Below are 23,645 nucleotides of genomic sequence, written 5' to 3'. Positions count from 1 at the left end.
TCTTTAAATTTTCCTTTTAGTTTTCTTAAAGTTTTAATATCTAAAAACCTATTTAAGAAAATTGCCTAATTTGTCTTAATTAGAAAAACCGTTATAAATTTTTCATCTTGACTAATTAATTTTCCAAAAGCAATTAATCAATTTTTACTTACTAGAAAAATAATTCATTTAAACTCAAAGGGGTAATTTTAGTGAAAATATGATTTCAAGACTTACCAAGTTATATCTTGAAATAAGCAAAATTTTACTTTTCACCTTATGTTCCAAAATCTCATTTTTACACTAAGTGTGAAAAACCCTATTTTTCACATTTTTAACTACATACTTCGTTAGTTCATAACTTGAAATTTACTTACCCAATTGTTACCAAAATTTCCCAATTCCATTTTTGTTATGCCATTTAGGTCTTTGTAAAATCTTAGGTCAAAATGAGCATTTTTGATTGGTGAAATCATTTTCTAACAATGAGGTAAAAAATGACCTTATTTTCAAGTCCTTATTTTTTCCAAACTTTGACAGTTAATAACTTTCAAACCGTTCAATATTTTATTACCAAATTTTACAGTGGAATAATAGGTTATGCCAGAAATATGTCCACAAAATTTTAGAAAAAACTGGGTTCATTTGCCCTATACAGTGGCTGTCCAAACTTGGTTCCGAAAATAAGAATACGAAAAAAACAGTTTTTTTACCTAAACTTTGAAATAGCATAACTTACTCATTTCTAAACATTTTTTAGTGTTTCAAAAGCTCAATTTTATGTACTCAATCTCAACAACATCACAGTACAATTTAATTTTACAAAAACAATATACAGTGGCTGCTTGACCCCTTGGAAGTCACAGCTCAAAACATGTTTTGTTTTAGGGTATCCTACAAAACCCTTGGGGGTTTTGGTTCCCATTTTCAAAAATCAATACACATGCATCATAAAAATTATTAAACAACTACCATAACCTTATTACATCACCAACAAGAAACTTTAAGCATTAAATATACAAAATAATGCTTAAAACTAAAAACCCTACAACAAAATCATCAAAAGTAAACTTTTTACCTCTTTAGTGTTCTTGCTTAAGGTTTGGACCTTCCTATTAGCTTTGGCTCCTCCAAAACCTTTCAAAAACCCTAACCAACTTCCCCCAACAACATAGTTAATTAGCTATTTGAAACTCTAAGCTTAAAACTTTACAAAAGCCTAGATTAGTGAAGCTTTACCTTAGGGAAAATACTTCCTAGACCAAGACTTAGCCTCCAAGTTTTCCTTGGTGTTCTTGAGGTTGAATATTGAGAAAACACTTTGAGAGGTCTTCAAAAAAGATGATAGTGAATGAGAGAGGGAGAGTGGTCGGTTTCTTAGGGGGGTTAGAAGAGTTTATGGTATCTAATTTATCTCAAAAACACTCAAGTGTTTTCCTCCCACTTGCCCACTTCACTTGACTTAGTTAAAATGAGATTTTATCTTTATTAAGTTGGGTTCACACCACCTAAAATAGCACATGGCCGGCCACCCTTTGCCACATATGTGATCATTAAATTTTTTTTTTTTTTTTTTTTTTTTATAAAGGTTAATAAAGGTTTCATAAGAAGAAAAGTCCAAATTGGCTTTTGACACCTTTTTCACTCTTATTAAGTTTTAATCACCAAACTTAACATTAATTAATTAAATTAAATGTCTCTCACATTTAATTTAATTAATCACATAATAAAATTTAACCTAAGGTCCATTTATGGAATAAAATTCCCCATTTCGGCAAAATTAGGCATTTACCACAAAATGCCTTAAAATTTCCATTTTCTTTTAGGTTTATTATTTTTGACCAAACTTTAACTTTTATGAATGTATTTTATGCCCAAAATATAATTGCCATGATTTTTCATTTTATTTTCCAAGATTTTTACCCGATCAGGGTTTTTGTGTCGGTTCAGGACCGAAAGTCTTATCTTGACTTTTAAAATCACAAAATTCATATTTTGGCTAGCAACAACTCATGGAATACTTACAAACAAAATATAATATTATTTAAAATAATATGCTTAACCCGGGGGAAAAATCCCGACCCGAATCGTTTAAAGGAACCCAAAAACGTAGGATGTTACATCTAGAACGTCAGCATACGTAGTATTCCTTGGGTTTGCTAGCTTAACCCCCAGCTCGATCTTTGGTCGAAGTCCTCTAACGAACTTAGACACCCTCAGATAGTTAGTAGGAACCATTTCCGGAGCGAACTTAGCTAAGCGGTCGAACTGTCGAGCATATTCTGCCACTTTCAAATTGCCTTGCTTTAGACTAGCGAATTCCTCGACTCTTAAAGCGAGTACAGCCGAATTGTAATACTTCTTTGTGGAACAGCTCCACAAATCGAGTCCATATCATGGTTGCAACATCATGCGATTGCTGGACCAAGTCCCACCATATCCTGGAATCCTTCTTGAGCAAAGACGAGACACAGGATATACGGTCCGCGTTATTGAGATTCATATGCGTCAGAATTGGCTCCACATTCCTTAGCCACTCTTCTGCCTCAAAGGGGTCTGTAGTCCCTTCGAAGTTTTAGCGTGCTGCTTGCGGAACCTCTCATAAACTGGCTCCATGTGCTGTATTGGATACGACGCGTAATTTGCCACTAGCCATCCCCCATATGGACCAACTTGTTGCGGTGCTGAGGCCATTTGATGTGGCTGTGGCTGCAGCGGAGGGGGAGGCTGAGTCTGGGGCTAAGCCTATTGTAGCTATTGCTGCAATAGCTCCTCGACTTGTTGTCACAGTCTGGCGATCTCCGCTGTGTTGTCAGCTGGTGGTGTCAGCGTGTTGCGGCTGACAATAGCACGCACTCCCCTTCTGCGAACTGGAGGGGCTTCATTGTTCACTGGAGCAGCGTTGGAAGCGTTTCCGTTGGTGCGAGCAGATCTTCGAAGTGCCATCGCAGCAGAATTCTAACAGTGGAGAGAAACATGTTAGAATTTTACCCTAATAGGCTCTAAGGCAAAAGCTAAATCTAAACAAATATAACTCGGACCTATTAATTATGACTTTTTATGAAAATTATATAAGTCTTCTTATTTATTTGAGTGGGTTTTTATTCTTAGAAAAATAAACCTTCTTTATTATTTTCTAAGTCTGTTTCTAATCATCCTATATGACTAAATTCTCAGGCTCGAAACTCATCTTTGTTCCAAAGTTAACCATATTGAGGGAGGGCTGGGATAAGCAAAATCATTCCCACTACTATGGCCCCCTAACTCTCAATATAGAAATTTGGTTCATTAATTTGTATCCACCCTCACCGAACTTAGTCATTATTCATTTTTTTTATTATTTATTATGATTGCAAAAGAAAATCAAACTCATTCATGATAACAAAATTAACCATGATATTAATTTGGAAAAGAGTTTTCACTATTTACGACCATAAAAAAAATAATGAGTTAAAACAAACAATGAAACTAATTATTCTAAAAATCGAGATCTTCTATATCTGATCATTCATCTAGCATATCATGATCTAACTCTTCATAGTCTTCATTATCATGTGCCTCAAAATGCCCTCGAGGAAGGTTCGTAAAAATCCTATGCTTTTGCTCATTTGTAAACTGAAATTCTGATTTTGAAGTGAACCTAATTAAGAGAAAATAATATCGCATTGCTACTAGCAATTCATCTTCATCATCCATTGTTTCCCATATTTCCTCTAAGGCTGAAATTACAGTATGAAAATCTTTAAATAGTCTAATTACTAAAACGTATTGTTCCATTACTCTCATCATGATATGCTTAGATTCTTGAAGGTGACCTATTTTTCTATGGAACAAAACCAGCCTCCGAGTGATTCGTTCTAGCACTCCTACGGTGTTTTCCGGTTCTCTAATTCTCTTTAAGGCCTTAATGGCTCGGATATCCTCATAGGTTAATGCTCTGTTAATTCTTAACTGAAAAAGTAAATGATAAAATCGTTAGCTATACATATAAACATAATAACTATAACTTAAACACTTACTTGGCGGTCAGATTCAGAGCTTTGAGTCTGTGTATCGAGGAGAACTTCATGCAGATGAACCGTTGCTCTGATATCAACTGTAACGACCCAACTACTCTAGACTTTGGACCATTAATGACTACTATACATAGACACTAATCCTTAAGAAAACGTACATATGAAATAAACATTATTTCATTAAAACTTGTAAAACAAATGTTAAACTACATAAAATTCAAAGTAGGATATGGGATCCTATTGTTTTTAAAAAATATAACATAACTTTAAATAAATGGGTTACAAAATTCAGTGCAGAAAATACATATAAAGCAAAAAATTTAAAAGATTAGGAAGCGACTTCATCCTCGAATCAAACACTCAGTCCACCGATTCCATTCCGTCTTAATACATATCCCCGACCTGCCAAGAACCTTTCCCGCCACCATAGCTAATTTCCTGCACATATAAACATAAAGGAATGAGCCTAATGCCCAGCAAGGAAAATCTACAACATAAATCATACACATAAAATTATATCATAACATATGTCATACTACTACAATGGCCATTATATTACTTGGGGCTTGATAACTAATCAAGTCATATGCCCATTAGATTTGTGGGGCTTGCTAGCTAAGCAAGTCATATGCCCATAAATTTGTTGGGGTTTGTTAGCTATACAAGTCATATGCCCAAGTCTATCAACATACATAATATAACATTTCATAACACAACATAACATAAGATAACATATAACACATCATATAACATATAAAATCCTATTCTATTTTCCTTACCAATATACCGGGATATGAGAACAGTATCAAGACTTTGGAACACTCCTAAAAACCATCATAGAAATGTGAGTATACTAAAGAAAAAGGGATGAAAAGAATGAACGACTATACCATCGAAAAGATACTTACCAAGAATCTTACATTCAAGATCTTAGATTCCAAACCAAGAATAGAGAATACAAGTTAGGATTTTGAGTAGAAAAACTATAAGAATAACACAGAAAGGAACTAGAATAAGGAATACCTCGAATGCTTCTATAACCGAACTACACCTCGAACTGAAATATACTATGATCCTTACTTCCTGAGTGTTTATTAAGCTTATAAGGATAAAGCTTATAACCCCAACCCAAGTGTTTATCACTCTAAAATAACCTAGTAGCTTGCAGACTCTGAACTTAGCTTGATGAATGAATAAATGGCTGAGCACTAGGTCCTATTTATAGAGTTCAAGAATGAAAAGATCTTCATTTAACTTGAATTAAATAATGGCTTTTTAATTGAAAAATATTTGAATAATCGTTCAGCAGAGGCTGAAGACTCGGTCAAAAAGATTCTGGACTTATCAAGAGGTTAAGGATTAAAATGAGCTCGGTTTCAAAATAGTTCAAAAATCTGGCACATGGGTCGATATATCGCCCCTAGTAGGCGATATATCGCATGGGCTAATATGCCCGAGGCTCGTCGAGGTGGCCGTGCAAAGTTACGTGTTTTTCATATCCCCGTATGGCGTTATATCACCCCCTAGTGTTGCGATATATCGACATACGCTGAAATATTATACACGTAATTGCACATTTTCAGCCTAATTTGAATTGAGTAAACAGCATTGACTAAGTCTTCTAATGATTTCAAAGCTGTTGGCAAACCCTAGGATATTAAAATATTACTCTTATTAAATTTATTCCTCAAAATACTTAATCATTCATTAAACATACACATGACAAGTGTCATTTCCTTATTGGGTTTATCTAAACCTTATATTATTATAAATATCACATTCATAATCAGTTATATTAATTAAACCTTAGGTTATAATTAATATTCTTCAATTATAGGTTAAACTTATAAAATCTACAACTGTTGCTACGAGTGTCCAACTAAATCCCAGTCTAAACCAAAATCCACAAACATAAAAATACTACAACTATTACTATAGCTACTACTATCTAACTAGCTAAGTAAAGTTCTTGGACTCTACAAAGGGAGCCGGGGCTGACGATTAGCACATTGGACGCGGCTCGGCCACTGTGAGCCGTGGTCAGCTAAATAAACAATGGAGTCGGACTAAGCGAGCCGGGGTCAGCTGAGTAAACAGAGCACTCAGCCTAAGGGTGTCGACCCTGAGTACTTTTATTACTAGTTAAGTTATATTCTTGAATGTCCATGTTTACTATTATTAGCTTGATGCTTATAATTTGTTGAATTTCTGAATGACTGTTTTAAGATTGATTGGATGCTACAACTGCTAATGCGTTTGTTGTTTATGCTTTTCTTCCTGGGCCTTGGCTCACGGGTGCTACGTGGTGCAGATAAAAGCAAGGGAAAGTTGGACCAACCATGAGTTGGAGAGCTCTGGGGGCATAGTGTACATAGTCAGCTGCTCGACCGCCACGACCGAGGGAAAGTACAGGGACAAAGGCCTAAAACTTGTTTTTTGTCATTAGAGTGGCTTTTGGTTGTATTAAACTTTTGAGGGTTGTAACTTATCACTTATACCCTCTTTTTGGGATCCCATGTACCAAACATTTGTTTTAATGAAAATTAATCGTTTATGATCAAAATCTTTAAACCCTAACCTGATAGTTGACTTTAGGAACACATTATTGTTCAAATGACTTGGTTAGCAAGTCTTGCACTATTTTAAAATACACAATGTAACAGTCTTGGTTATCCAGGACGTTACACTCTTGGTCGTTCACTTGTATACAACACATGAGAACAAAAAGTATGAGTATGAATCCTTTCACCTATGATTAGAAACTGTAAATCCTTAAAAAATAGATGTGCACTCATGCATACACTCCAAAGGCAAACAAGGAGTAGGTAACCTCAGCTATCTGAAAAAGGAAACATGTTTTTCCCATGATGGTCTATACTAAGCGAATAGGGTGTTAGGAGGGCTCGGAAACCTAGCAAGGCTAGTGTGTGGAATATTACTTGCTTCTATGTCTTTATTAGGGGCAAGAGCAACCAAAGAAGGACTAGAATAACATGCCAAATGAATGTAAAGAACCTGTTCATTTCTATGTTTCCACACGAAAAGAGAACCTGTTTGCCCATTATAGCCTATACTAGGCGAACGGGAATGTAAATATATGTTTAAAATAGTTCCAAGTTGTTAAGAGAATCTTGTTTTTGCGCCTAAAAGAATTTTGTTCTTGTGCCTAAGAGAATCATGTTCTCACACCTAAGAGAGTTCTGTTCTCATGCCTAAGAGAATCTTGTTCTCGCACCTAAGAGAGCTCTATTCTCGCGCCTATGAGAATCTTGTTCTCGCACCTAAGAGAGCCCTACTCTCGTGCCTAAGAGAGCTCTATTCTCATGCCTAAGAGAATATTGTTCTCACGCCTAAGAGAATCCTGTTCTCCAGGCTAAGTACAAGACTCCTGTTCACCCTATATCACACACTACACCAAATACCCCATTCCATAACACATAAATATAAGTTTTCCTTTGATACTAATAAAATAATCCAGCTCTATTCATTTTCCTTTGATACTAATAGAATAATGGAGTACGGGCAATAAGGAACCTGTTCACCCAAGATTACTTTCATGGAAAAGCATGTAAACTCGCATTAAAAACTATGTTTATGTCATCTCATTATAGTTTCATCTCCAATCCAACACTTTTCTCTAGCTCAGGGTTTATCGAGCTAATTTCCTATTAAGGAGACAAGAGAAGAGTTTGCCCCAAGATGTTAGGAGAATAAATAGAGATGCTCCTCAAAGATAAACTCGCGAGTCGAACACTGAGGATAGGCCTTAAGGGGGTGTTCTAGTTGCCTACCTGGTGTAAGCAAACATACTAGGGGTATGAACAAAGATTCCTTCTCATACGAATCATTGTTAAAGATTGCTTTATAAAGTGATTGCAATCAGGAAAGAAGATAACCTTGGATCCTGATTATAATCACGAAAGAGGACAACTTCGAATTCTGATTGTTATCATAAAAGAAGATGACCTCGAATCTTGATTATTGAAAGATGATAACTTTGAATTTTGAACAATAAAACTAGCCCGAACCCAAGGAAAAAATAATCCAAGACTTATAACTTGGTTACTTGGGGGGCATAAAAGTGTTGGATATAACCATACCATGAGCTCGGAAAAAAAATCGATACATTTTTTAAATAAAAAATTTGTCTCAAACTTTTGGAAAACGGTTAAAGTATAGAGATAACCGAGAATAAAAAGAAAAACATAACAAATTTTTTGTGCAATAAAATTTTGAGTAATATTCTAACCTATCATGCTTCTATTAATAAAGGAGTATGAGTTCAAGCAGTAATAAGCTCACCATACTTATATGTTTGAATAAGTATGCACAGTGATTGTGATAATAAACGAAACAAGTAGACATACTTAAAAGTTTAAATAATGCAATCAAGCTCTGAAAAATTCAAGTTAGTATAAAAGTGAAATTTTGAAATAAAAACCAAGCTAGAACAATAACTAGGATTGTTAAAAATGATTCCAAATAAAACTTAATAAACTAACATGAAAAATCAAAGTTATAAAATCCTGGTCCTAACCAGGAATAAGGCATGAATACTAACAGGTAGCCATTAAGCAAACATTTAAACCTGGCTGAACCAGGTTCGAACCGAGTGATACACAAACTCGGAATCATTATCAGAAAAGAAAATAACCTTGAACTTTGATCAAGGACAACTTCAAATTATACTAGTTTGGAAGATAACCTCTGAACCTAATCGTTGTTAGGAAAGAGGACAACTTTTAAACCATGATCGATCACCATTAAAGGACAACCCCCAATTCTGGTCGCCTACCAATTTGAGGAATAACCTTTAGTGACCTGTTCGCATAGCATATCTTGTTCGACTATGTTTATAAACGTGATACGAACAGAATGATTCGGTTAGCCTGTGGTGACGAAAAATGAATTCTGCTATCAAGTGATCGAGAACCGAGACTCCTCAATAACTTGTGGGCACATGAGGTGTAAGAACACACAAGATAGGGTAAACTTTTTACAACAAGATAAGATAAACTTTTTACAAAAAAATTTCTGTTCGTTCTACCCAAAAAGGCGAAAATGTGCATGCTCCTGTCCTGTTCGTTGTACCTACAAAGGCGAAATTATGTCTACTCGCCTGAGCCTAGAGGTGAGACAAACACAAGCCACAAAAGAAAAGAGAACGCAGATATAAAAACACACAAGTTGTTCGTACCATTCACAAGAGGCAAACTAGTATGTTCGCTGGTACATGTAAAAGGCCTCTGTTCGCATCATGCACAAAAGCCAAACTAGTTTGTTCGCTGGTACATGTAAAAAACCTCTATTTGTATCATGCACTAAAGGAAACTAGTCTGTTCACACTAAAAACAAAAGGAAAAATGGTTTGGTCGTCGGCATGCAAGTACAAACTACAAAAGAAAACAAAGAGTCAAGAGTATGAAAGTACAAAATACTCCAACATAAGGTGCACTAGAGACTAAGCTATCAAGACTCTGGCTCAAGGGTCTGGTCACCCGAGGCAGCTAAAGGGTCAGTAGAAGTGCTGGTAGCGAGATCTTCAAGCCTTGAAACATCACCATCTCTCAGATGTACTAAGGAGGTACGAACATAAGAGTTTTCTTCATCAACAAGTCTCTGTTCGAAAGCCTCTAGTAGGGACTTCTCTCTGCCATTCAAAAATGTTAAATTAACAATGCAGTCGTGTTTCCAGACCTGAAAGAACATGTTATTTAAGATCTCTCCTTCTTCAAGGGTTTGTAGGCGATCAGCTTCCACATCAGTCTTAAGTTGCTCAACCTCAGCAGCATGAGACTTCTAAAGACGGTCAATCTCAGCCTTTAGTTGATTGATCTTGGTATAAGAAGAACTTTTGATTTGCTCAAACTCAGTCTTACAACTGTTCCTCTCACCATGAATAGTGTCTATCTCAGACATGAGGGCACGGCATGTATCTTTCTTATCCTTCTTCAACTACTCGAAAGATTCAGATAGGTTGGTCAAGGTGATCATTTTCTGCAAGGAATAAAAAGATATCAATACAGAAAATTAAGAGGACAGATAACAAGTACAATAATAAGAGAAGAATCATACCTGAATAGTGTTGGCAATAGAATGGCAAACGATCTTACGAGGGACGCAAATTCGAGAGAAAAACTATTTTGCCTGCATCTGGTCACTCTGGATGACCTCTTCAAATCTAGGTACCACCATTTGAACATGAGAAGGTAATATAGGAGATAATGATCGGGTCATGGGAACCATACTAGCAGTTCTTGCAAGGGCTAGCGGTGTAACCCCAGCTAGAGGTCGACTCTGGCCTAAACAAACAGAAGAAGACTCTGCAAAGGTCCCCTTATTCGTGTTCGCTAGCTGCTTCGTCCTCTTGTTAGCCCTTGCACCTACAACCTTAGGGCCACCGAACAAAGCTCGAGCATTCATGTCTCCCGCCGAAAGAAAAATGGTCAGATAAGATGCAAAAAATATATATCAGTAATAATGCGGTTAAGAAAAAATAGTATACTAGAAGGATTATCAGTAAAAGTGTCCTCTAGAAAGTATTTATTTAACCAATGAGGGAGGGATAGTTCCTCATTTCTGAGGGATAGACCAAGACCTCCCTCGTCACTAAAATTTTCAGAAGGGAAGGGACTTGCGATAAGTCAAACTCTGAACAGTTGGGCAACCTAGAACAAAGATTGCTTGAGAAGAACAAGCAGATGAAACCTCAAAGTGAACTGACTCAGGCTCGTCACAAACAATAAAATCCTCTTCTGATCGCCTATCATGTATAGACTCTTGAACTTCAGAAAAGGGAGCATAGTCAAACTCTGGAGGCGGCAATAGATGATCCAATGACTAGTGTGGTTCGAGTAGACCGACCAATCGTAAATTGTCATCATTGATAAGGAAAGATGCATTCCTATACTTTCTACCTAATCGATGTAACTGAGAAAGATGCTCTTGCATCTCAGAGGTTGGATTCAGTCGCCTATAACGACCTAAAACAACAAGTTAAGCGAACATAATGAGCTTAACGTGAAGGAAGCAAAAAGACAACTATTTGAAGGGAAATGATCAGATACTTACCAATGTCACAGAATGACCTATGCTCAGACTAGAGGGCATTGGTAAAAAATTATTTACTAAATTTGCGACCAGGGTTGGAAACACCACTCCTAAGAACTTCTCCACCATAATAGCTAAACAAGTGGTGGAATCCTTCATAACCCGATACACGATTGGACTTGATATTGAACAAGTAGTGAACCTCCAAAGCATCAGAGGGAGGCCAGTCTAACACTCTATACAGAATACGCATCAGTACCAATAATTTGTAACTGTTCGGCATCTATTGGAATGGGGCTATTCCAAAATAGTCACATATTTCCACAAAGTACGAATGAAGCAGAAGGAAGGCACCTGCTAGGCAATGCATGGGACTCCAAGCGGTATACCCATCTGGTGGGGAGCCTACTTATTCATCATTAACAGGGACTCTAAGCCTGACTTCGCCAATAAGTCAATACTTATCTATTAAATGGGACACACTTGTAGAAAAGATTGATCTCGGTGTTACAAAACCATCCGAGCTAAAGATTTCAACAAGCTCTTTTTGGTATAGTCGACCTTTTTCCTCTTCCTTAACACTCTTTGATTTCTTGGGAGGCATGAACTTGGTCCTAGATCAGAAGCAAATGGGGACGAACATATCCCTATACACTTCGAAGAACGAGGCCTAACCAGATTGTAAAAGAAACCAGACTCCTCGAGGACCAACCAAATCCAAGCACCTGAAAATGAAGGGAAAGAGTAAGAGGCCTATTTTCCCATAAGTGTACAACTAGGGTAAACAGAACCAAAAAATACTATAGCATAGAAATGAGATAGCTTACAAAGGGATCTATACTTGGAGAGAACAAGTGAACTCGCTCATAAAAGGTAAGCAAAGGAAAGCATGTTTGTTCGTGTGTTTGTTCAAAGATAGAACATAATGTTTTACAAATTTTTACTCAATTACTCGAACAGACATCACACGTCTTTTCCTTAAGTTGAGTTTATATTACTAAGTATGTGAATACACTCATTGGCAAGAGGAGAACTTGCTTGTTTCTATAAAAGGTGGATTGGTCCGAGACATAGTTGGGGTTGTTCGCATATTCAAAGATACAACCTATTCATCTATAGCTTTGGAGGAAAAGCTCATTTCTCTGCCTATACTATAAATGGTGCAAATAAAGGGTAAAGGTTGTGAATTATAGGGTCCTGTTCGTTTGCATTATTCTATTTGAATCGTTCAATGATTGGGCGAGCAAGCAACGAATCAAATGGGTTATGAGAACCTATTCGAATAAGGCAACGTGGAGTTACTTAGGATCATGTTCACGCAAGGCCTACATACGTATACCAGATGAGAACAAAATAAAAAAAGGGCATGCTTATTTTGATGAGAGGAACGAAAATAGACTAACTGTTCGATTGTGTGCCTAGAAACGAGTAAGAATTTGGAATCTCTACTCTAACCACATCAACTCATTCGAATAAATGGGAGATGGTTAATCATCTTTATTCCTATTCATGGAAATGGACAAGGAAAAAAGGAATATGGAAACCTGTTCATTTTCACACTGTAGGATAGAAATCATTTGCACACGATAAGGAGCGAACAAAAGGTAACTGTTTGTGTGTGTGCTTATATCAAAAGACCAACTATACATGTTTAATGAAACTGAAGTTAGGTAAACACAAGCAGAGGCAAAATGCTTTGTTTGCCTATAGTAGTATACAAAGAAAGAATTGACCTTCTACTCTACAGGCATAAATCTTATACGAGATAGTAAACGGGGACGACCAGAAATGATACTTGTTTGTCTACATTAGAAGTTGGCCCTATTCGCTAGTGGTGAATGCAATAGAGTCCTGTTCGTGTGTAGCTACATTCAGAGTATAAAAACTTGCTTCAGTTAGTATACATGAAGCGAACAAAGAGGACAATGGTTCATCTATATGCTCAAGTCAATAACAAGGGTCTTATTAATCTAAGAGATTTTGACCACATTTGTATACAAAGAGCAAGAATGTCGTGTTCGCCTCTGCTCATCTATTGGTGCTAAGAAAATAATTTTGACCACTACTAGCATTAAACTGAGATTATAGATTGTCTATGCCAGTAAAACAAAATGATAAGCAAGGGTCAACTAGTTCGCTCAAATACATGTGTATATCGCATGTTGGGAATGAACAGAAGTGGGGATGAAACCTTAACTACAATTGAGAAGAGTAAACAAAATGGGATCTAAGAACGAGATACCCATGGATTCGATGCTAAGTTTTACACTAAATTTGTGGCACCAAATGCCAAGATTCAAGCAAAAATCAGAGAAATCCTTATAACATATACTCGATTTTTCAGAGATAAAAAAAAAAAAAAACAAACACCCTCAATCCGTTACCCAACCATGAAACAACAAAGTGAAGGGAAAACTTACACAAGTTGGCGAACAAGATGGACGCTTTTTCTCAGTGTCGTTTGTTTCCAAGTAGAGGCGGACATCGACGTTTCTCGTCTGGTGACGTCGGCGATGAGCAGCATGTCGGCCCTTCTCCTCTCACGGGGTCGAGCCTCTCAGAGCAAGGAAGGGGTGGTGGCAGCTTACTCTCACAACCATGAAAGCTTCTAAGTGAACAAAACCAAGTGATGGGCTAGGTTTTCAAAGTAATGGGCATGAGGGTCCTATTGTGAAATGGGCCAGCTATTCAATTATTAAGATATGTGTGCATTCCTCAAGCTACAATTGGTCTGGAAAGCAGATTCGAGCAAAAATGAGAATGGGCGACTAGTACAACAGTTTATTAGAAGGCTAGTTCGTGTATGTGCATTAGATGCAGTTTATTTGCCTTTGGGCTCATATAAAAAGTGAACAGGGATCATTTTGAGAACGTGATCACCTATGACTACACTCATGGTAAGGATTAAACCTCTCGGGTACATCACATACCATATCGCCCATTATGACTTTACAGGGGGCGAACAAAACATAAAGGATAATGTGCAAAAAAGAATGGGACATTGTTCACAAAACTAAGTCAGAATTGTGCAAAGCACGAACACTGACTTGGGGGGCAAATGTTATACTAATTTTTTTTGCATTTATGACATTTGAGAAAAACTACAATTATAAAAGGATGATGAATAGAGCACAAAGTACTTCCTGTTCTCACGAAGTACAAAGTAAATTATCAAGCGCTAACAGAAGAGATTGGGTTGTATAGCCACATTCTTCAATCTCTGTTCGCACAAGGCAAACCATTGCACGCTAACAGGAGGATCTCGTTCGTTAAACACACAACATCCACACTAACATAGTAAGCAAAGGAGTATAGAGTTGTCATTTATCAAAATAAGTGTATTTCTGTTGTAATGTATTATTTGCGGGTCAAGCCCAATAACTTAGGCCCATGATCTAATTGTAACCCCAAACTCCTCACTATAAATAAGAGGAGATGGGATATAAATTGGGTGACACAATTGATAAAGCCGAAACTCCAAGATGGTAGATCAACTCCTTATGTAATGTAAAATCGAAGGAGGACTATAGAACAAATGGCGACGCATGGTCGCCGGAAACTATGGTTCTTCAAACTTAAATATTAATAAAAGTGACTAAGTGGACGTAGGTCATCTTTTTTAGGCCGAAACACTATAAAATATGGTGTTATTTATTTGATTATATCTTTATTCTTGAATCCACGCTCTTATGTTCTCAAGTTAACGAAAAATAGTATCAGCATTTTTTATATAAAATAAGTACTTTTACATTGAATAGAAAAAATACAAAGAATGGTGACAAATGATTTGTTAACATGGAAAAAAAAGAAAGAAATTACATGAAATATAAGATTTTTTGTAAAATTTTGATAAATATGGTTTTTTTTTCCCTTAAGTTTTGTATGGCATAATTTATTTATTTACGTTTTATGGGATTTTTTCCCATAATTTTGTAATTGTATTAGAATATACCATATACTTAATATAAAATTTCAATATTAATATTTTTAATTACTTTTAGGGATATTTTTATTACTATATTTTTTTAATTATATTTAGGTTAATAATATATATACATATATATACAATTAATCGTATACATAAAATCATATAATTTCTTCCATTATATATATATATAGATATATAAGATTATAAAATAATACACATTTTCATATATATGGATGTATTATTATTGTTATTATATTATTTTTATATATACATTCAAATATGAGGTGATGAGAATGGCTTTCACTAATTATGGTGATGGTGATGATGTTTGGGTTATGTCATTATACATATGTATGTTTTGGTAATTGGATTTTTGTATATGATTAAATAATAATCGAGCAACATAAACAAAAAGATAGTGAAACATAGTTGACAATTTCTATGGACAAGATCTTGAAAAGTGTAGCGCCAAGAACTAATGAAATAGTCCCCACAAGAAAAGTTCCAAATTCAATGAACAGACATAGTCACATAGATAGTACTACAAAAAAGTTTTAGTATCAAGGAAAAAATATTGTCTTACACTGCAATGAATGTATGGCTTTCACTAATTGTGGTGATGATGATGATGTCTAAGTTATGTCATTATATATATATGTATGTTTTGGATTATTGTTGGAGATGTATATATGTCATTTAATCATTTTAAATAATAACTGGTTACCACTATAAAAATAATTTTGGATTTTTTAGTAATGTGTCGGTAATCGGTTACCACTATCAATTTTAACTGTCATGGAAAGTACTCGAGTGAATTGTAACTGGTTACTGACTGATTTGGAAGAAAAAAAACATATTAGAATATAACAAGTAAAGAAGAAAAAGAAACTGGTTACCCCTTTTAAAATAACTGATTGATAGCTAGTTACTAAGCCAAACCAAGAAAAAATGAAATAAAACTTAAAAAATAAAAATTTTATCTAAGAAGTAGTAGAAGAAGAAGAATGTGGTAACTGGTTACCTCTATCAAAATAACAATTAATTGTTAATTGGTTACTTAGCCAAATCTTTAAAACAAAAAAAACAACTACATCTGAAAAGCAAAATCAGATATGAAAATAACCAAGAAGAAGAAGATCGAAGAAGGTAACTGGTTACTTAGGTAGTTTTATAAGAAAACCCAGATCTGAAAAATAAAATCAAATTTAAAAATAAACATGAAGAATGAGATTAAATAAAGTAACGGGTTAGTTAGGCAATTTTATAAAGAAAATCAGATCTGAAAAAAAAAAATTAGATTCAAAACACAACCATGAAGAAGGAGATTAAATAAGGTAACTGGTTACAGCTAAACCCACAAAAAACTCAGACCTGAAAACAAGACAGAATCATAATAGTAACTGGTTATTTAGACAGATTTGGAAAAAAAAAAAACAAATCTGAAAAAGAAAACTAGATCTGAAAAAAATAAGAAACAACAAAGAAGAGGCAGAAGAATGTAAATAAGATGATGAGGAAGAAGAAGATGATGATGATGAAAAAGAAGAAGAACATGAAAACGAAGAAGAAAGCGAAGAAAAAGAAGAACATTATACATTATATTGTAAATAGTATAGACAACATTATTATAGGGGTTCCTTTAATATAGTTGTATGTATACAAAAAAAAAACGCCTAATTATTATATTTTTCATATAAGTGATCATAAATTTATTTATTTTTACATGGGAGAAGGATCACCATATATTTCATTATTGTCTAAGCAAAGAGCATTAAAAGCAATTCATTAGTCACATTTTAAGAAAATCAACTAATAAAATAGAGAACTCTCTCGGAAATTTAGACACAGAAGCATAATAACTGACATAGATCACCAAAAAAGCGAGTGCTTTCTACTAGACCATCTGAAATTTCAAAAAACTATTAATAAGTTACTATCAATATATAATAATAACAAGTAAACAAAAAGTACATAGTGAAATTAAACTAATTGAACGGACTAACCGAAAGCTAATCCCTTCGGTTACTTGGTACTTTTAACTAAATCAGTACATATAACTTAATATAACATAACTGAAAACATAAAATGACACTTCATATAATATCATATTACTATATCAATTACTAAGACAATAATATTTATATAACTTAAATTTTATAAGACATGTATAAAATAAAAAATTGAAATTTAGGTATTTTATTGCCTCCGGATTTAAAATAACAAAAGGTATTTGCAACATAAGTACTTTATGTTTTCGCGTTCATACATTTATATACTCAAATCTTTTATTTTTGCGGCAAAATTATCCAATGTTACATTTTTTGTTGCATATGTTACTACCAAATCAGTTAAATCTAATTAAAGATCAATAGGCTAACAAGTATCGGCTGATAACTGGTCCAAATAATAATTTAAAAAAATTAAAATAAACTAATTAAAATCTATTTTAATTGACAACAAAATAATAAAAAAATGATTTAAAATTCAAAATATATATTAAAGATCTATTTTAATTAAAACAAAAAAATCTTTATTGCCAAAAAAAAAAAACAAAAAAATCTTATTGAAAAAAAAATAGATTAAAATTAAACCTAAAACTTTTTTTTCCTTCGTTCTTCTCCGCTTCTTCTTTTTCTTCTTCCTCTTTGGGCTTTAGGTCTAAACACAAAAGAAGGGTATTGATGGGTTTCGGTGACTATGTGAATAGAGCTGGGTGTTGATGGCATTTTTGGGTGTTCGACAAAACCCAGATCAATTAAGGCTCGACTTCATCAAATTTGAGATGGCAGTTTCACGTCAAAGAATGGGTCTACATGGCAGAAGGCGGGCTCCTCCGTGACCAGTGGCTTCACGACTGAATGCGGGATGGGATGGTTGTGAGTCGATGTATGTCACTGGGTTCGTTGTGGGTATAGGTGGCTTCTTCAGATCTGAATTTGATTGTTACATATATGTGTGTTTTTAACCAATCTTGTTAGATTTGAGTTTAATTAACATGGTTGTATTTTGAGTGTTTAGATATAAGTATGCGATTTTCAACTTGTGAGATCTGAGTCTAAATGAAAAATCTAAGCGGTTCGACTTTTTGAGTTTGAAGATGTGTGTTGGTTGTATTTTTCGTTGTTAGATATGAGTTTGTGTTATTTCGTTGTTAAAGTGATTTAGTTTGGATTTTTTCTTTGATAATTTGGGTTCTATCAGTTTTGATATTTTTTGAGTTTGATTTTGATAAATCGTTTATTTTGAATAAAACTCAAAAACACCACCAATAACACTTTTTTTTTTAATTTTTTGTTTATGTAAGGGGTAATTTTTTAAAATTATAATAAATATTTATTGGTATTTTTTTTATTTAAAATTTTGACTTAGAAGAGTTATAGGTTGGCACGTGTGAGCCTAGTTTAGCTTAAATTAGACTTAATGGACTTGGTAGTAACGGAAGTAAGGAAAATGTAGTATTAGGAAATTTATGAGAAAATTACATTTTATATGGGATTTTTAATAGAATGTGCAAAAATATGGATTTTTTTTTTCAAAAAAGTTAATCTGTGATTTCTTTTAAGAGTTTTCACTTTTATAGGTTTATTTTCCCATATTTTTGTATAAATGTTGATTTATGTCATAGTTTTACTCTTAATCAAGTTTTTTTTAATTTGGAAGGGCATGTGTTGTAATTTGATTATTATTTTTATAGCTTTTTTTTATATATTATTTTTATATTACTAATTTTATATTAAATTTTTCTTTGGTTGTTTTGCAATTTTTTTTGTAATAAGAATTGTGTTTAAAATTATTTTTTATTTATTATAAACATTTTTTCCTTTTTTTTAGATTGTACGTTTCTTTTTTCAAATCCTAGGCAAGGTAACCAGTTACTTGATTGATCTTTAACAGTTATGTAAAAAAAATCCTAGAGCTAGGTTAAATAACTTGTATCAGGAAAGGTAACCAGTTATCCTGAGAGAAGTAATTTTTTGCCATAAGAGGGGTAACTAGTTACCATAAGAGGGATGACGAGTTACTCATATTAAATATGAAAGAAACATCAAATTTTAAGGAAAAAGAGGAATAACACTTCATTAAAAAAGGAAGAAGAAGTAACCATGATTATAGTAACATAGGTAACCAGTTACCATAAACAACCCAAAAATACACACACACATCAGAACGTGAAGGTAACCAGTTATCCCCCCAGAAATATACACACAAATAACGAGAAGGTAACCAGTTACACAAAATCTGAAGATAGAAAAAAAAATCAGAACCACCCTCTTTCCCTTCTCTCCCATCTTCTTCATATAAAATTTTTCTAGATTTGAATGTTCCCATCAGGGTAACTGGTTACCCATTCATGTTTTCATATTTTTATTAGTTTTCTTTCCAAATTTTGGTGTTCATATAAGGGTTACAATAAAAGGAAAATGCTGAACAAATCGATTTGAATTTTTTATATATAGTGGAAAAAACTAAAAAAAATTACAATAATAAAAGATAATAAATAAAAAATAGTAAAATATTTATGTAATGTTAAAATATGTGTGAAAAAAAGGAAAAAAAAATGGAATGAGAATAAAATAAGTACAAAAAATAAAGAAGAAAAAAGGAAAAATAATTAGGAAAGACAACTAAGAAAATATGAAAAAAAACAAAACAAAACAAACAAAATGACAAAGGAAAAAAACAGAAGAATTAATAAAAATGAAAAGAAGTATAAGAAAAATAATGGAAAAATAGAAAGAAAAAAATACGAATGAAAAAATTGAAAAAAAAATGGAAGAAGAAAAAAAGAAAGAAAAAAAAGCCCATATGTGTGAAAAAAGAAAAAAAAAATTGAAGGAGAAAATAATAAATACAAAAATGAAGAAAAAATAGAAGGAAAAAAAACTGAAAAAATAAACAAAACAATACAAATGAAAGAAAAAAATAGATAAATGAATAAAAATGAGAAGAAGAAGAATAATAATGGAAAAATTGAAGAAAAAAAATGATGAAGGAAAAAATTGGTAGAAAAATGAATAAATGGAAGAAAAAATAAATAAGGAAAAAAAGAAAGAAAAAATAACAGAGAAAATAGTTAAAAATGAAGGAAAAAATAAAAACTTGAAAAAAAATAAAATAAAATTACTTTCAAAATCAAAGAAATATAACTATGATAAAAAAAATATAATATTTTCATATTTTAGTTAGCTATTAATTGTGTTTTTCATACTTTATTTTTTTCTTTAATAAATTTTTCCCTACAAATTAAGAAAAGTATAATTATCATATTTTTGCATATTGATAATAAAAACGCTTTATTTTTAAAAAAATCCCACATTTTATAAACGATTTTTATATATATATATATAAGTCTATAAATGTAAAATCATAAAGTATTTATGCCCTAAATACCAAAACAAAAAAAAATTAAATAGCACACACAAATTCTGCTACCATATTATGTATTGGGCCACATTAAAAACTAAAACATTGGCCTAACTGAAAAAGTGAAATAAGCTATATGGGTTATGTGAATACAGGAATCCTTCCCTTGTGAATTCCATTCAAGTGAACCTTTACATTATGAGGCGCCCCAAAGATACAAGGGACACATGCTAGTGGGACGAAGAGGCATGGGCTTTACGTGGCATTGGAGGCATTAGGCTAGGAAAATCTCCCTCGCTATGCGAGGGTCGTGGGCAAGCAGCCCATGCACACGCCACCCTCGCTATGCGAGGGACGTTGGCCAGCAGGCTATGCGCGCGCCACCCTCGCTATGCGAGGGACCTCGGATGCTTCCCGTACGCGCGCGCGCGCCATGTCCACGCAAGGCATCGCGCCTCGCTCTTGCCTGATCATGCCCGTAGCCTCGCTATGCGAGGGTGCAGCCATGCCTCGTCCCCGTACGACCACCATGCAGCCTCGCTATGCGAGGGTGCAACCTTGCCTCGCCCCTGTATGGTCACCATGCAGCCTCGCCATGTCCTTTGTGTCTCGCATACGTAGACCAATGCATCCAAACAAGGGTCACCAAGGGTCAACTCACTACGTCAGACCCTCAAAGGATCCTTAGCATCTCATTATGCGAGGCCTTCACTAGACCTCCCGCATGCACCTTGTCTCGCTTCAAACACCCCCAAACCTTGTCTTCTCTTGATATGTAAAGTGTGGAGCCTCCTCAATATGCGTACGAGGAACACTTGGAAATACTAAGGAGAAGTGCCGTGTGATCCTAGGGTACCAGGTACGCGTACTGATATAGGATGTACGATCATGAAGGGGTCAGAGGCGTGGCCCTGTCATCTTCATCTGACGAGTAGTGGCGGTACGAATTTGTACGGAGAGTGGAGACACTACCTGAGCACCCCCGACAATATTTCAGAGTCCACAGTACGATGTCCTGCACCACTACTTGGGCAATGTCAGGGTAGACACCACTATGTCCTGAGCCACTACCCTGACCATGAACCTGCATACGTACACGTCCCCTGGGACCTACTTGTATCAGGGGCCCAATATAGCCCACCTATAAATAGGTTTCGACCCCTCAGGTTAGGGGGTTGGAAAACTGATTGTATGGGGAGACGTTTAAGAAATATATGATCTTTGTTCCATTTCAGCTCTGGTTTTTCTGTTGATTCAAGTTCTTTCCATCTGATTCTAAGCTATCCTTAGTATAAAAATCTGAGTTTTCTAACCTTTAATCGTTGACGAGTTCTTACCATCAACAGTTTGGCGCTGTCTGTGGGAATGATAAGTGTCAAGCCACTGTTCTTCCATTAGTTCCGGCAGGAAGAAATGCCAAGACGTTCTAAACGACTGAGAGAGCCACGAGAGGTGGAGGTCCGCCTTGATGGAGATCAGCTGAAGGCCTCCATGAAGAACCCTCCTCTGCCTAGAGATGCAGAAGCCCCAAAGGAACCTGAAGTTCACGAAGTAGAGAGGGAGGCTTCATCCTCAGCCGTCTCTCCCGATGAGAATCATCCAAGGTCAATAGCTCCCCTGCAAAAGATGCGGGCGAGTTCCCACCCCCAAGGCCGTCGCAGGTGCCAAACTACAGCAGGCAGGATCCGGGCGCATCGATGCGTAGACCTGACAAGCATCCCCGGGTCCATTCCATGAGCTCGAGTTCAAGGTCTCAGTTCTATGAAGATGGGATACGTGAACTGCACCGCAAGAACCAAAGGCTTGAAACCACCTTAGAGAACATGCAAGAGGTGTTGAATGGCCTGTTGCAAGGGAAGTCAAACATATCACTCCCTAAGCGAAAAGAGAGAGGCCGAGAGGGGGCAGAGACCACTGTCCCAGTAGACGATGGGAGGACTCGACTCTCCACAAGTAAAACCCCTCGGGTGAAGCAGCACGAATGTCCCGGACCATCGAAGGAGCCTTCGAGGCCAGAGCGGAAGAACAACGCTGGTCCTCATAATGACGTTGAGGTCACTTCAAGGAAGACATCCTCAGATCTACGAGACGAACTCAACAAGAAAAGGGTAGATAAAAGGACTATAGCTCCTATGGCGCCCCGGGAAGGCAAAGGAAAGGGAGATGCAAGCCCATCCACGTTGAAAGACTCCTTGAAGAAGAGGAGACAAGACCTAGACACAAAGATGAGAAGCCTACAGAGCAAGATCTTCACCGCATCTGGGGGATAAGCTGTCGAGGACGAGTTCGACCATGAATCGCCCTTCGTTAAAGAGATCCAAGCCATCCAGCTCCTAGTCAACTTGAAGGAGCCACATATGACTCCCTATGAAGGAAACACAGATCCTAAGTACCATCTGGACACGTTTAACGACCTGATGAGGTTAAGAGGGATTAGTAGCGGAGCTAGGTGCCATTGCTTTGCTGTCACATTGAAAAGACCTGCGTACAAATGGTTCAAGAGACTTCGACCAGGGTCCATCAGGTCTTGGTAGCAGTTTTCTGATGAATTTCTCCAACAGCATCACGCCGTGCGTGATTACACAATGCCGGGCACCAGCCTCGCCAACGTGAAGCAGGGAGAAAATGAGAGTCTAAAGGGCTACATCCACAGGTTTAACATGGAGGCAGCCAAAGTAGGGAGCCTGACCCATAGGGAGTTAAAAATGGCCATCACAGCCGGAGTGCGTCCGAGAAGCAAATTGTGGGATAATATGCTCAAAAGGGAAGTCACTGACCTAGATGACTTCTATGAGAGGGCGCAAAAGTACATTCGTGTGGAGGATGGCCATGCGAACTTAAAGGCAGGAAAAAGTGAGTCCCATGTAAAGTCCCCAACCAATGAAGGGTCGAATGGAGCAAAGAAGAAGAGGGTGTATGGAGGGTCGAGAGATGATCAACATAGAAGGACCAAACGCGGAGGCGACTATAGGCAAACGGCCTACACCTTCTATACGAGCCTGACGGACACCAGAGCTACCTCACAAATGAGGATCGGGTTCCCTTCAAAAGGCCCCCACCGATGAGAAGAGACTGGTCCAGGAGGGACCCTGGAAAATACTGTCAATACCACAAGGATATTGGCCATACCACGGCAGAATGTACCCATTTGAAGGAAGAAATTAAAGAGCTCACCCGAAGGGGATACCTGAGCCGATATGTCAGAAGAGAGAAGCAGAAATCAGAGGACGTGCCGGTGATACCTCGGACACAAGGGGGAGCCCCAGAGATACAAGGAGAGGTGAGAGCGATCTTCGAAGGTCCGGGGT

General features: G+C 35.9%; 1 long non-coding RNA gene across 2 annotated transcripts; it reads right to left on the bottom strand.

Moving 5' to 3' along the window:
• Positions 1-2,922: 2,922 nt before the first annotated feature.
• On the bottom strand, positions 2,923-13,812 carry LOC133822730 (uncharacterized). Of its 2 annotated transcripts, XR_009888007.1 has the most exons (6): positions 13,466-13,811; positions 11,067-11,770; positions 10,071-10,978; positions 9,193-9,992; positions 3,999-4,433; positions 2,923-2,937 (listed from the first exon to the last, which is right to left on the bottom strand). It is a non-coding gene; the product is annotated as an uncharacterized LOC133822730 (long non-coding RNA). The 2 variants fall into 2 exon arrangements; XR_009888006.1 differs by having other exon boundaries at positions 10,071-11,770; positions 13,466-13,812.
• Between the last annotated feature and the right edge of the window lie 9,833 nt (positions 13,813-23,645).

The sequence above is a fragment of the Humulus lupulus genome, chromosome 3, assembly GCF_963169125.1.
Source record: "Humulus lupulus chromosome 3, drHumLupu1.1, whole genome shotgun sequence".
Taxonomy (NCBI): Eukaryota; Viridiplantae; Streptophyta; class Magnoliopsida; order Rosales; family Cannabaceae; genus Humulus; species Humulus lupulus.
Note: the sequence above shows the minus strand (reverse complement) of the source record. Positions and strands in the feature narration are given on the sequence as shown.